Source organism: Cherax quadricarinatus, chromosome 18, assembly GCF_038502225.1.
Source record: "Cherax quadricarinatus isolate ZL_2023a chromosome 18, ASM3850222v1, whole genome shotgun sequence".
Taxonomy (NCBI): Eukaryota; Metazoa; Arthropoda; class Malacostraca; order Decapoda; family Parastacidae; genus Cherax; species Cherax quadricarinatus.
This window is the reverse complement of record NC_091309.1, coordinates 41,034,305-41,050,135: the sequence shown is the minus strand read 5'-3', so window position 1 is coordinate 41,050,135 and position 15,831 is coordinate 41,034,305. Positions and strand designations below refer to the sequence as shown.

The 15,831-nt window shown below is 42.4% G+C and overlaps 1 long non-coding RNA gene across 3 annotated transcripts in view; it reads left to right on the top strand.

Annotated features, from left to right (window-relative positions):
- The window catches only part of LOC128689510 (uncharacterized), an 85,320-nt gene that overhangs the window by 31,643 nt on the left and 37,846 nt on the right, over positions 1-15,831 (top strand). The window contains exon 4 of one of the 3 annotated variants that reach the window (XR_011392163.1): positions 14,190-14,266. The exons of the other annotated variants lie outside the window; for them this stretch is intronic. This is a non-coding gene — a long non-coding RNA (uncharacterized lncRNA). The remainder of the gene's footprint in view (positions 1-14,189; positions 14,267-15,831) is intronic. 3 annotated transcript variants of the gene reach the window in all.

The following is a 15,831-nucleotide window of genomic DNA, read 5'->3' as shown; positions in this document are numbered from 1 at the left end:
GTCTCAGAATTCCAGACCGTCGCGTTAGCCACTGGACCAGCTAGCCACAATAAGATTAGTCCAACTAGGTATATTTCTACACCATAGGAAGGTTAGTGTAGGCACCACTGTGACCACAAATGCAAGTTTTTACAGACAAATCTCCAGCTAGCGTGGCCGTGATGAACTCTAGCTCAAGTCCCCTCAATGCCGTCAACATGACTCACGAAATCGTAATGACATGATTGCAAACAAACCATACCACGGGCGGGATTGAACCCGCGGTCAGAGAGTCTCAAAACTCCAGACCGTCGCGTTAGCCTATGCTAACCTTCCTATGGTGTAGAAATATACCTAGTTGGACGAATCTTATTGTGGCTAGCTGGTCTAGTGGCTAACGAGACGGTCTGGAGTTTTGAGACTCTGACCGTGGGTTCAATCCTGCCCGTGGTATGGTTTATGAAGTGAGATAGATAAATAAGCCAAGGAGTTGATATTAGCAAAATTATTGAAGTACAGAATTCCCCTGGAATGGATTAATTGCATTTCAATTAATTTAAATGAGGAAAATTGACTCTGCAAACGAGCAAATCCAGTTGCAAGCAAGGTCATGGAACGGATTAAACTCGCAAGTAGAGGTTCCACTGTATTTTATTCATACACCAACAAGAGTCTTCAATAAAGATAAGTGTGATGTTATTATTGTTTTATTCTTTGTCTTTGTTTTCTGTGTATGTAAATCTATATTTCATGTAAAAAAAATTTTTTTTGTTACTACTGTTGGTCTGAAACGGATTATAATTGGATTTAAGTTATTTCTTATGGGAAAAATGGTTTCGCAAATAGTCACACTCTGGAACGGATTAATTACGAAAAAATGAGGGTCCACTGTATAAAACACTAATTTTAATAATAAATGAACATTATATACCATTATTGAAGACTCTTGTTGGCATATGGAAGAAGGTGAGGAAGGGAGAGGGAGGAGTTTATTGTTTGGAAGGGGAATCCTCCTTCATAAGGACTTCAGGTATCAAAGCCCTCTCTGGGGTTATTTCTCTTCTTTGTTTTTTACTGCCACTTGGACAAGCTTGAGTCGCTGCACCCATGTCGCACAAAAACACTGTCCAGAGAGGTCTGTTTCTGGTTCCTCTTTAAGATATGCCTGAAGTGAGACAAGGTTTTGTCACTGAACATGTTGCAGATATGGCTTGTTTGAGTTTGGTCAGGGTGATATTTCTCCACAAAACTTTGCAACTCGCTCCACTTTGCACACACGTCCTTAATCACTGAAGAAGGCACATTCTCCCCTCTTTTCCTCCTCTGAAGCAATTTCCTCAGCTGTGACCTCTTCAAGGGGGGCTCCTTGGCGTGGTGAAGAGGCTCTTGGTCTGAGGAATTAGATCTGTCGGTCTTCTTCCTCAGACCGAACCTAATTACCCCCCAATCTCTCCTCCCCTTTTTCCTTTCCTCCTTCTCCTCCCCACCCCTCCCTTTTGCCCTTCCTCTTTTCGGCCTTTGGGATTTCTCCCACAGGCGCGCTAGTTCCTAGGCAGGGGAAAGGATACCGGGGTCCATTACATTCCGTTGAGGTTTTTGGCGGTGGCGTAGTTTGCCGTGGAATCTGGATCGCCTGGGGATGTCCCGATCCCTCTCCAGTATCCCGGAGTAGCTTTGGGTGTCTTTCGGGCGACGGGTGTATCTCTGGAAGCCACCTTTAGGATTCTGGGGGTGGTGGCCGAAGGAGGTATGCTTTGTGGCGGATATCCAGCCGCCCTCTCTTTTGTCCACCGAGGTAGCTCGGCAGATGTGAGGTTGCTATCCCGGATTGTTAGTTTACTAGTATGATGGGTAGGGTATGGCACGGGTTCCATACTGCATCTGCGCTACTTACGGTGCTGAGGTCCTCTTGGGCGCGGAGGGAGATTTCTGGCCCTTTCATTCCTCCTAGGAACTATCCCTCCCCGGTCCCCCTTTTTTTTATTCTTTTTTTTATTTTTTTCTTTCTTTTTTTCTTAAAAACAAAAAGAAAGAAGTAACCTAACCATGGTAGCCCTAGTCCATGAACCTCCTACCCCCGGGCCCCTTCTTGATACCGCACCCCGTTCTGACCCCGCCTCGTCTTTGGACCACTCTTCAGACACTCCTCATGCCTCTGTACTTCTTGCCGGTGCTGTTTCCTCACCCGCTTCAGGTACTGAGGCCTCGACTGACTCCTTCGATTTATCAGACCTTCGCTCTCCTCTGACTACGCTTCCGGCCTCTCCCTCTACGGTGCGGCAATTTTCAAATTGCCGACCCGTTCCATGTCGGACCAACTCTGGTCCCACGCCTAAAGGCCAACGACAATTACCTGCTGATGATACTTCTCCACCTTCTCGTTCTTCTCAGAAACGATCGACACGTCCTTCACTACCTTTCCACGCTCAGTTTCAGACTGAACAATGGACTAAATTCTTCACTTTACGACCGACTTCCTCTACTGCCTATCTTTCTGACCACAGTATTGGCAAGGCACTCCTACGCCATGTTGGTAAAGATATTTCTTTTCATACTCTTAAGAGCAGTACGCGCATCATCACCGTACAGAATGCTACCCAGGCTCATGAGCTCTCTCGTCTTTCCCATATCGATACTGTTCCTGTCACTCTTGAAAAACATCATTCCCTCAATTCTTGTAGTGGTACCGTCATTCTGCCCCATACCATAGTTCAACAAAATTTCCAGACATGTGGCACTGACATTCTTGAACAGCTGGAACTCCAAGATCTCCCAATCCTCAAGGTAGACACTTGCGTTCTTCCTGCCCGCGGGCGGAGACGATACCCTAGCAATGTGGCTCGTTTAACTTTTGACAGCCGAGAACTCCCATCCTCAGTTTATATAGCAGGACATCGGTTACAAGTCCGAAAGGTGATCCCTACACAGCAACAGTGTAGAAATTGCTGGCGATTTGGCCATCCAGCGAAATATTGCAGATCTATCGCTGAATGCCCAGTCTGTGGTGCCGATGACCATTCTCATATGTCTTGCAATCGATCTCCCTCTTGCCTTAACTGTCATGAGGCTCACCCTTCGTACTCTCGCCGTTGTCAAGTCTATTTAAACGAGCGGGAAATCCGTTACCTCAAAGAGACAGAAGGTCTCCCTTATGCCATGGCAGTTTCTCATCTCCGCCTCCAAGGGAGACTCCCACGTGTTTCTTACTCCCGTGTTTCAAAACATCCCCCCACTTCTGGTATCCCATCTTCTACACCCACCTTTGTGGTTACCTCTCCCCTAGTCACTCCTGTATCTAATCCTTTTGCTGTCCTCGGCTCAGACGTCCCTACTTCAACGCCTTAGTCTGATCTCGCTTCTTCGTGTTCTCTCTCAAAATCCTCAGTAACGACGAGATCTCGTATGACACCTCCTCCCAATCGTCCCTCTACTTCTCAAAAGTCAAAAAAAGGTCCGTTAACACCTCCTACCCATCTTCCACCTCATTTTACCCTCCCTGTCTCTGTCCCTGGTTCTCCTCCTCTCACTGGCTCTGTTACAAGTGTAGAGGTTCACCCTCCTCCTCGTACTGTACCTTCCTCCCCTGTTCCCTCCCAGGTTTCTTCCTCTTCTGCCACCTCCCAGGTTTCTGCCTCTTCTATCCCCTTCCACGCTTCTCCAGTTCCCTCCACCCTTTCGCCCCCCCCTACCTTGGTACAGTCCAATACAGTTCCAATCTTTACTCATCCTCCCTCTACCATTTCCAATATTGTCTCCCATACGACGTCTCTGAATTCCGAAACACTTGAAGCAATCTCTGAATATATTGCAGAGACCAAACCATCAATGGACACTGATCCACCCTCTGTTCCTTCTCTCTCCTCTCCTCCATCTGCGCAACTCCTTTCTTCACAGCGCACCGTTCCTTCGCTGCTTGAACGTTTTCCACTGCCTCCGCATGTGGACTTTTCTAACCCCTCTAGTCCGTAGGAACCCTTACCTGCGGATTTCAAGTATCTTTATCATTGCCAATCATGGCCTATATACAGTGGAATATACGCGGCCTCGGGTAATCGGAGTGAGCTTCAGATGTTACTCTCCCAGTTTGCCCCTGTTGGTGTTTGCTTACAGGAACCAAAATTACACTCTACTGTTATCTCTCCCATCTCAGGCTATAATTTATTGTATTCTTCAGATCCTTTTCCTGATGGGACCTTTAATGAAAGTGCCCTTCTACGCACTGATATTCCGTACCATCAGCTATTTGTTCGTACTTCGCTGCATTACACAGCAGCCCGTATCCACTTGCATAGGTGGTATACGCTCTGTTCTTTATCTCTCTCTCCTTCTCGGGCATTATCTATTCCGGATATTGCCTTTCTTGTTTCGTCATTACCGCCACCGATTCTGTTACTTGGTGATTTTAATGCCCACCATTTCCTCTGGGGGGGGTCTCACTGTGATTCCCGTGGAATTCAGTTAGAGGCTTTTCTTGCCACCCACCCCCTCCATGTTTTAAATATAGGTACGCACACCCATTTTGATCCTCGGACTCGTACTCTCTCTTGCATCAATCTCTCAGTCTGCTCTTCCTCCACCGCATTAGACTTCACTTGGTCTGTTCTCCCGGACTTACATGACAGCGATCATTTCCCAATCATTCTTACTTCCCCTTCATATTCACCACCTCTTCGCATCCCACGCTGGCAATTTGATCGGGCAAATTGGAACCTTTACTCACACCTAACTATTTTTAGAGAGGTTCCTTCTTCGTCCTCCATCGATGAGCTTTTACACCTCTTCTCGTCCTCCGTTTTAACCGCAGCTTCTCATTCTATACCCCAAACTTCGGGCAGGCATTCTCAGAAATGCGTGCCTTGGTGGTCTCCTGCTTGTGCTCGTGCAGTACGTTTGAAACGCGCTGCATGGGGCAGGTACTGGTACAATAGAACCACAGAGAGACTCGTTGATTTTAAACAGAAGCGTGCTATCGCTCGCCGTGTCATCCGTGACGCTAAACGCACTTGCTGGCGAGATTGTCTCCACCATCACCTCTGCTTCCTCTATGAGTGCAGTCTGGAAAAAAAGTACAAAAACTGAGTGGTAAATATTCTCCTGACCCGGCTCCTGTTCTGCGGGTTGCCGGTGTTGATATAGCAAACCCACTAGATGTTGCCAATGAAATTGGCAATCATCTGGTCCGTATTTCTCAGGGACTCCATCTATGCCCCTCATTTCTTTCCTCAAAGTCTGCCAGAGAGTTAGCACCCTTGGACTTTTCTTCTCTCAGAGAAGAACAGTATAATGTGCCTTGTACACTTCAAGAACTGGAGGCAACACACTCAGCTTGCCGATCATCGGCAGCTGGGCCCGACGACATTCATATTCGTATGCTACAACATTTACATCAGTCAGCCCTTGCAGTCCTATTATGCCTTTACAATCTTATTTGGTCACAAAGAGTTCTTCCACAGCTGTGGAAATCCGCCATTGTTCTCCCTTTCCGCAAACCAGGCACTACGGGACATGAAACCTCCCACTATCGCCCCATTGCTCTTACCAGTGCAGTTTGCAAAGTAATGGAACGCAAAGTAATGGAACGCCTAGTAAATAGACGTTTAGTGTGGTATTTAGAGACGCACAAGTCTCTCCACTCGTCAATATGGCTTTCGTAAGGGACGTTCTACCGTAGACCCCTTACTACTCTTGGATACGTATGTTCGTAATGCCTTTGCGAATAACCACTCAGTTATTGCCATATTTTTTGACCTTGAGAAGGCATATGACACAACTTGGAGGTATAATATTTTAGCCCAAGCCCACTCCTTAGGCCTTCGAGGCAATCTACCATCCTTCCTTAAGAACTTTTTAACTGACAGGCATTTCCGTGTTCGGGTTAATAATGTGCTCTCCCCGGACTTTATCCAAGCTGAAGGTGTCCCCCAGGGATGTGTTCTGAGCACAACACTTTTTCTCCTTGCTATTAATGATTTGGCCTCTAGTCTTCCATCAAATATTTGGTCATCACTCTATGTTGATGACTTCGCTATTGCCTGTGCAGGCGCTGACTGTCACCTCATTAGTTTCTCTCCAACATGCAGTCGACCGTGTTTCCAATTGGGCCACCACACGTGGGTTTAAATTTTCCAGCACTAAAACCCACCAAATTACTTTCACTAGACGCTCTGTCATCTCCGATCATCCTTTGTACCTCTATGGCTCCCGTATCCCTGAACGTGATAGTCAAGTTTATGGGCCTCCTCTTTGTTCGTAGGTTATCCTGGAAACCTCACATTACCTCTGTGAAGGCAACTTGTCACAGCCGGCTGAACCTTCTTAAAACCCTTGCTCATCTTTCATGGGGAGCTGATCGTCGAACCCTCCTCCGCCTACATTCCACCCTTATTTTATCGAAACTTGATTATGGTGACCAGATCTATTCAGCGGCATCTCCTGCTACTCTCTCTAGCCTTAACCCCATTCATCACCAAGGATTACGTTTATGCCTTGGTGCTTTTCGCTCTTCCCCTGTCGAGAGCCTCTATACAGAAGCGAACGTTCCATCCTTATCCGATCGCCGTGATGCCCATTGCCTGCGCTACTATGTACGCTCTCATGATCTCCGCAATCCTTCCATTTATAGAATGGTCACTGATATTAGTAGACATTATTTGTTCGCCGCCCCTGTTTACTCCGTCCCTTCTCTCTTCGCCTTCATTCGCTCTTGTCTTCTCTTCAACTACCACCTTTCTATGTACATGTAGCATCTCACTTTTCCCTACCCCCCTGGGAAGTTCCAGCTGTTCGAGTCTGTTCTTTCTCCCTCCCTTGCTCGAAAGCCCAACTGTCTACGGTCGCTTCCCGCTCTCTTTTTCTTGACCACTTTCACTCTCATTCTCATGCCATTGCCGTGTACACAGATGGCTCTAAGTCTTCTGACGGCGTAGGATTCGCAGCAGTGTTTCCGGACAGCGTCGTACAAGGGCATTTACTATCTTCGGCTAGTATTTTTACTGCTGAATTGTATGCCATCCTTACAGCACTTATCCGTATTGCATCTATGCCTGTGTCATCATTTGTGGTTGTCTCAGACTCCCTTAGTGCTTTACAGGCTATACAAAAATTTGATACACCTCACCCCTTAGTCCTCCGTATCCAACTTTGGCTACGCCGCATCTTTACCAAGCATAAAGATATTGTTTTTTGTTGGGTCCCTGGTCATGTTGACGTACAGGGCAATGAACAGGCAGACACTGCTGCGCGGTCAGCAGTACATGACCTACCAGTTTCTTATAGAGGTATTCCATTTATGGACTATTTTGCTGCAATATCTTCCCACCTTCACACCCGTTGGCAACAACGTTGGTCTACTATGCTCGGCAACAAACTTCAATCTATTAAACCGAGTATAGGTTACTGGCCGTCTTCTTATCACCAGTGTCGAGGTTGGGAGACTACTCTCTCCCGTCTTCGCATTGGCCATACTCGTCTTACTCATGGATATCTCATGGAGAGGCGTCCTGCTCCTCTCTGTGAGAATTGCCAAGCTCCATTATCAGTCAGCCACATTCTGTTGGACTGCCCACTTTATCAACGAGCACGCAGAATTTACCTCTGTCGTCGTCTTTGCTCCGCTACTCTCTCTTTACCTTCCCTTCTCGCTGATGGACCCACCTTTCATCCGGACTCTCTCATTGACTTTTTGACAACAACTGACTGACTTCACAAATTCTGATACCTTCAGCCCTTTCTACTTCAATCTCTTGCTACCCTCTACCCCCGTACTATCCCCTGCCCCGCTGTTTTCTGTAACCTGCTGATCATCCCTCCTCCCTTCTGCCATCCAATACCCTCGCTTCCTTCCCTACCCTGCAGCGCTGTATAGCCCTTGTGGCTTAGCGCTTCTTTTTGATTATAATAATAATCCTCAGCTGTGATCTGTTGCTGTTGCAGATGAATGTCTTGCAGCTCTTCAGTGGTTAGCTCTTCCCTGTAGTCCTCCACTAACTCTTCCACATCCTCGCTACTCGCCTCCAACCCCTTGGAGTTCCCCAAGGACACAATAGATTCCACAAAAGGCAGAGGGTTGACAGGGTCAGGGTCAGCCTCAAACCCTTTGAAAGCCTTGTCGAGGACACATTCTGGCCACAATTTTCCTCAAGCAGAGTTCAAAGTCCTGGAAGTCACTGCCTGCTAAGCCTTACCTATAAGGCATATGCAAAAGAGGATATTGAAGTGCTTCCTCCAGAACTCTCTTAGGGTCAAGTCAGTGTCTGAGGTCACTTCAAAGCAGTGAAACATTGCTTTCATGCAGAGTTTTTTGAAGTTATCAGTGTCCTGCTGGTCCATGGACTGGGCGAGAGGAGTGGTGTTAGGAGGCAAGAACTTCACTGTTATAAAACTCAACTCCACAGGTAATTGGTCTAACAAGTTTAGAGGATGAGCAGGAGCATTGTCCAGTACCAGGAGGCACTTGAGCTGCAATTTATTTTCCTGGAGGTATTTTTTCACACTCGGGCCCAACACTTCGTGGACCCAGTCAATGAAAATTTGCCTTGTGACCCACAACACACAATTTACTCTTGACGACATTGTTTTTCTTGAGCACACTGGGATTTTTCAGAGTGATACACCAGTAAAGGCTTCACTTTGAAATCCCCATTAGTGTTACCACAGAACAAAAGAGTAAGCCTGTCCTTCATAGCCTTGTGTCCTGGCAGTGCCTTTTCCTCCTGCGTGATGTAGGTCCTCTTTGGCATTTTCTTCTAAAAGAGGCCTGTTTTGTCACAATTGAACACTCATTTGGGGAGGAATCCTTCAGCCTCTATGTACTCCTTGAATTCATGCACGAATTCTTGAGCCGCACGTTTATCTGAACTTGCAGCCTCGCTATGCCTTACAACACTGTGCATGCCACTACACTTCTTAAATCTCTCAAACCAGCCTTTGCTGGCCTTAAATTAACAAACATCAGCACTCATTCCAGGCATTTTATTCACGAGATCCGCATGCAACTGCCTTGCCTTTTCACAAATGATCGACTCCACAACACTGTCTCCCGCTAATTTTTTAGCGTTGATTCACACCAGTAGTAATTTCTCCACATCTTCGATTATTAGTGATTATTGTTTTGCTAGCATATTTATCCCTTTTGCAGCATTAGCTTCCTTGATTTCTACTTGCTTTGCCAGGATGAAAGTGATTGTTGATTTGGATTTCCCATACATCACGGCAAGCTCCAGCACACGTACACCACTTTTGTACTTTGCTACAATTTCTTTCTTGAATTCTATCGTGTTGCTCACTCTTTTTTACCAAAGGGCTGGCACTGGAAACTTTCTTTGGGCCCATGGTAGCTTACTTCACAGTTGCACTCGATAACCTCAAAAAAAAAAAAAAAAAAAAATGGATTACAACGAAATATTTGGATGAATGAATGTGTGGAGTCTTGCTCACTCGCCCAGAGACAGTTAGACTTGACTCCCTAACACAGCGGAGTGGCGGGCAGACGCATCCAGTATGGCTGATTTGCAAGTTGCTGACTGAAATCCAGGTTAGATTTTCGGCCAAAAAATCGGCCGAAATCCAGTTTTAGGTAGTGATAGTGAGGATGATGTGGCTACACTTGGCATGGATAGACCACAGGCATCAGTGGATGGTGTTAGTGGTGATGGTAGTGGCACCGCCATGCGTGACTCACGAGGCCACGCTGGGACCCACGCTGATGACTCGTCAGTTCAAGGACAAAGCGGAGCGCCAGCCACCAGCCCACCACAACCACCCGCACAACCAGCCTATGATGTCCAGTATCCACCAGCAAACCGTATGTGGGATTGGCAGCAAAATCCCAATTTTGTTCCCAAGCCTCACCACTTTGATGATTCTCAAAGTGGAATTCTACCTACTTGTCCCCTTGGAACCACAGCCAATGAACTGGAATTCTTTGAATTATTCTTTGACCAGCCATTGATGGAAATTGTCAGGGAAAGTAATAAGTATTTTGAGTACACCATGGCAAATACGATCTTATCACCACAGTCAAGACTACACAGGTGGAAAGAGACGACTGTTGCAGAAATGTATTTGCTTTTTGCAACAATAATGCTTATGTTTCACGTCTATAAGCATAATATAAAAGCATACTGGTCCACAGATCGGCTAATTTCTACCCCGGTCTTCAGTGAAATCATACCAGTGAACAGGTTTATCCTACTCTTACGTATGTTGCACTTCTGACAAAACCAGGCCTGACAGAAGTGACAGGTTATACAAGATTAGAAATGTTTTCATGTATCTCAAACAAAAGTTCAGCATATACTTTTATCCATTCAAGAATCTTTTAATTGATGAGTCTTTGATTTTGTTCAAAGGTAGACTGTCATTCAAGCAGTATATCCCGAGCAAGAGGAAACGCTTTGGTATAAAACTGTTTGTACTCTGTGATTGTGACAGTGGCCTGGTGTTGGATATTGTTGTATACACGGGTAGTAAAACATTGAAAGATACCAAGATGTTATTGGGTATCTCAGGTGACGTAGTTGGTAAGGGGCATACATTATATACCGATAACTGGTACACAAGCCCATTACTCAGTGATTTCATGCGAGTGAACAAGACAGATGTGTGTGGCACAGTGCGTTCTAATTGTAAACATATGCCCAGGCTCAACGCAGGTGTTTACTGCCAATGACATCATGGCATTACGGTGGCATGACAAACGAGATGTCACATTGTTGACAACCATTCACCGTAATGAAATGCAAGACAGTGGTAAAGTTGATAGAGTGACTAATGAACATATTCGAAAACCCGTGACAGTGATTGATTATACACAAAACATGCGCTTGGTTGACAAATGTGACATGCAGATTGGTTTTGTTGACTGTGTTCGTAAGAGTTACAAGTGGTACATGAAACTTTTCTTCCATCTCATGGACATTTCAATGCTGAATGCATATAATATGTACCAAATAAAGACTGGCAACAGACCGTATGGTGAATTTTGTTTGTCTGTTGTCAGACAACTCATAATGAAGTACCAGGTAACAACACCTGCTATACAACACGGTCCTCGAATTCCTCAGGATATACCCAAGCGTTTGAGGAGGGAAGGTGATCATTTCATAATACAACTTCCTTCAACTCAGAAGAAATTTGCTCAGAAGAGATGCATCGTCTGTGCACAAACAAAAAGACGGCAACAAAGACGCAAAGACACTCGGTTTATGTGTGAGGAATGTAAGGTGCCTCTGTGCATGGTGCCTTGTTTCAAGGAGTTCCACAAGCTCCAGCAGTTCTAAGACCATGTCCAGTGATTGTAAATATGTAAATATATGATAGAACATTAGTATTATACAAGATTTGTGCATGTTTATTGTAATAAACAACAGTGGTAAACAATAATATGATAATAACTTTTGTGCGGTTATTGTGTTCAATACAGAGAGTTTATATATATACATTATATACAGTATTGGTCTCTCAGACCCCAAATGTTAGTAGGAATAGAAAAAAATTGGAAAAGAAAAGAAAAAAACAACAAAAACCGCAAAATAATGTAATGCGCGTATGTGGAATTCGTCGATGTTGCCGCCACCACATCATTTTCGACAAACTTCTTGGCACTGTATCTCGGTAAGTACTGATCAGAATTTTTTTTTTTGTCTTATTACCTTCACAAAAATATGCTCTTTAATTCTGTAAGAAAAAATAATTTTTTTTTTTTTCAAAATTTCTTGGACACTGGAGAACCACTTCAGATTTTGGCCTTGGACCCTGAAGGGGTTAAACGGTCCAAACGTATACATGTATATACGTTCACTCACGTAGCGCCCCAAATTTTTTGAGAGAAAAAATTCTTTTTTTAATAGGAAAAAAGAGCATATGGTACCTAGGCATCCCCAATTATTTTAATATGGCGCACAGTGAGTGCTCACACCCCTTCTCTCATGTCTAGGTGACTCAGGCTTATTGTGGCAATGTTGAATGCATTTATTTTATTTATTTATTTATTTATTTATTACCAATTTGAGCACACATACAGAGGTACAAAAAAATACAGATAAGAGCAGCATGCCAAAGCCACTTATACTATGCATAGCATTACGGGCTGGCTTAAAATTAACTTAAGATTAACTAAGCAATGATGAAATCAGTGATAAAACATTAATGTAAACAGATTACTATAAAGCACAAGTGAGTATTACAAAGACAGGTCATATGGTTGCATTCAGTCATATGAAGGATTCTGTTAGGTAGTGTATTTAAAAAATAATAAAGTTAGATTCGGTTTTAGGTTTAACATTTATGTGATATAATTGTGAGAAACATTTAAGATATACAATTTATAAGGTTCAGTTATTCAGTATTTATTTGGTTTTGGGTGAGTAAGTGATCTTTGAGAAGAGACTTGAATTTATAAACAGGTAGTGTTTCTTTTATATTTACAGGTAATGAATTCCAGATTTTAGGGCCTTTTATGTGCATTGAGTTTTTGCATAGTGTGAGATGGACACGAGGAACATCAAAGAGTGATCTGTGCCTTGTGTTATGGTCATGTGTTCTGTTGAGGTTGGCAAGGAGATGTTTGAGGGGAGGGTTAATATCAGAGTTAAGTGTTCTATGTATGTAATAGTTGCAGTAATAAGTATGGATGTTTTGTATGGTGAGTAGGTTTAGTGTATTGAATATTGGTGGAGTGTGCTGCCTGTAGTGAGAATTTGTTATCATTCTAACTGCAGCCTTTTGTTGGGTAATTAGTGGTCTGAGATGGTTAATTGTTGTTGAGCCCCATGCACAAATTCCATAGGTGAGATAGGGGTAAATAAGGGCTGGCACTAGAAGCTTTGTTTGGGCCCATGGTGGCATATTTAGCAGTTAAAACACTTAAAAAACTTTAAAAATAGAAAATGTTCCGAATATATGCGTGGGAGCGACCGCTCTGGCTTGTAAACAATGGCACACTAACTGAAGGCAGGCCAGCTGAGGCGCGCTCAGGCCACACAGACACGTGGACGCATACCGGACAAATGCTGTAGGTTGAGTTTTTCAATGTACGTCGAGGTCAAATTTTTACACTGAAACGCATCGTAGGTTGGTTTTAACCCTTTCAGGGTCCATAGGCAAAATCTGAAGGGGTGCCCCAGTGTCCAAGAAATTTTGAAAAAAAAAAAAAAAAAAAATTAGTTTTTCTTACAGAATTAAAGATTATTTTTTTGTGAAGGTAATAAAAAAAAAATGTTCTGATCATTACTTACTAAGATACAGAGGCGAGAAGTTGACCCAAAATGACCGGGTGACTGCAACATTGGCGATTTCCACAAACTCGCATTTCTTTATTTTACGTTTTTTATACTTTTTTCTTTTCTAATTTTTTTTCTTTTTCTAGTAACATTTGTGGCCTGTGAGACCAATTCTGTATATAATGTATGTGTGCGTGTGTGTGTGTGTATGTATATATATATATATATATATATATATATATATATATATATATATATATATATATATATATATATATATATATATATATATATATATATATATATATATATATATATATATACACACACACACACACTCACTGTATTGAACACAATAACTGCACTAAAGTTATTATAATATTTACCACCTTTTGTTTATTACAATAAACATGCACAAATCTTGTATAATACTAATGTTCTATTATATATTTACATATGTACAATCACTGGACATGTTTTTAGAACTGCAGCAGCTTGTGGAACTCCATGAAACAAGGTATCATGCACAGAGGTACCTTACATTCTTCACACACAAACTGAGTGTCTTTGCGTCTTTGTTGCTGTCATTTTGATTGTGCACAGACAACACATCTCGTCTGAGCAAATTAGTTCGAGGACGGTTTTGTATAGCAGGTGTACTTCATTATGAATTGTCTGATAACAAACAAAATTCACCATATGGTGGTCTGTTAGTAAGTAAGTAAGTTAGTAAGTTTATTCGGGTATACAGGTCTTCCTCAACATTCGCGAGGGTTAGGGGATCAAGAGCCTCACGAATGTTGAAAAACCATGAATGTTTGGTGCCCCAGTATATTGTAGGGAAATGTATTACAATACTGCTTCCTTAACTTGTTGAACAATGAATGATCATAAAATACATGAAAACATTGTAAATTTTACTAAATATATACATGTTATACTTTAATAATGTATGTTATTTAATAACATGTATGTTACTAAATACCACAGACTCCACCACTGCGAGTCCCTACTTCCCTCCCTCCGACCCCTGCAACTGGCAGCCAGCCCTCCCACCACTCAGTGTGGTGAGTGTTTTGTTTGTTCATTATTTGCTATTAAGCTACAGAATAAATAATGTAAACCCATTCATGACTGCATATTGGAATGGCTATTAGGAAAGGTATTAGACGGTGACATCATGTGTTTATTCTTGAACACAGCAAAGAATCGAACATTTCTGCTATTGCTAATAATAACAATAGTAATAATAATAATAATAATAATAATAATAATAAATACGATATAATTGAAGGAAATTGTACAAAAATACGAGGGAGTGGTTGACACATCGTCAGTGTGACTTTGTTTTTGCTGGAGTGAACATTAGTCTCCCTGCTCTTCCAAACATTTCACAATAATTCAGCGGTTGAGGCAGTGGTATTTAATAACATATGTGTTATAAATAATAATAATACATGTTGTTATTAATGACGTGTATTATTATTAACATGTATGTATTAATAACATATGTTATAAATAATAATAGTACATATTATTAATAATATGTACTATTATTAACATGTATGTTATTAAATACCATTGCCTCAATCACTGCCTCTACCACTCCAGTCACACTCAATCTACAAGCACCAAACACAATGAATTATTGTGAAATGTTTGGAAGAGCAGGGAGACTAATGTTCACTCCAGCATAAACAAAGTCACACTGACGATGTGTCAACCACTCCCTCGTATTTTTGTACAATTTCCTTCTTCAATTATATCTATTATTATTACTGTTGTTATTACTGTTGTTATTACTGTTGTTATTACTGTTGTTATTACTGTTGTTATTACTGTTGTTATTACTGTTGTTATTACTGTTGTTGTTACTACTGTTGTTATTACTGTTGTTATTACTGTTATTACTGTTGTTATTACTATTGTTATTACTATTGTTATTACTATTGTTATTACTATTGTTACTATTGTTATTACTATTGTTATTATTAGCTGTAGCAGAAATGTTTAATTCATTGCAGTGTTCAAGAGTAAACACATGATGTCACCGTCTAATACCTGTCCGAATAGCCATTCCAATATGCAGTCATGAATGGGTTTACATTATTTATACTGTAGTTTAATAGCAAATAATGAACAAACAAAACACTTGCCACACTGAGTGGTGGGAGGGCTGGCTGCCAGTTGCGGGGGTTGGAGGGAGGGTAGTAGGGACTCGCAGGTGGCGGGAAACTTAAATATGATTGGGCGGCTAGGAATTTGGTGGCTGGGAATTTGGCGGTTGGGAATTTGGTGGCTGGGAATTTGGCGGTTGGGAATTCGGCGGTTGGGAATTCGCAAATGTGTGAAGCCTGTGAAAGTTGAAAACGTGAATGTTGAGGGAGACCTGTACACAAATACAGTTACATAGAATTATCATACATAGCAGCATATGTTATGAGAACCTAGGATAACCCAAAAAAGTCAGTGACTTATTTCCATTGGGGTCCTTTTACCTTATTATAATATGAAGGTTATAATATTTTCTTATTATTCTATAATGAAGATAACATCTTATTATCATACTAAAAAGACTATCTACTACACGAGGGTCATTAAGACTTTCTACAATACAGGGGTCATTACTAGG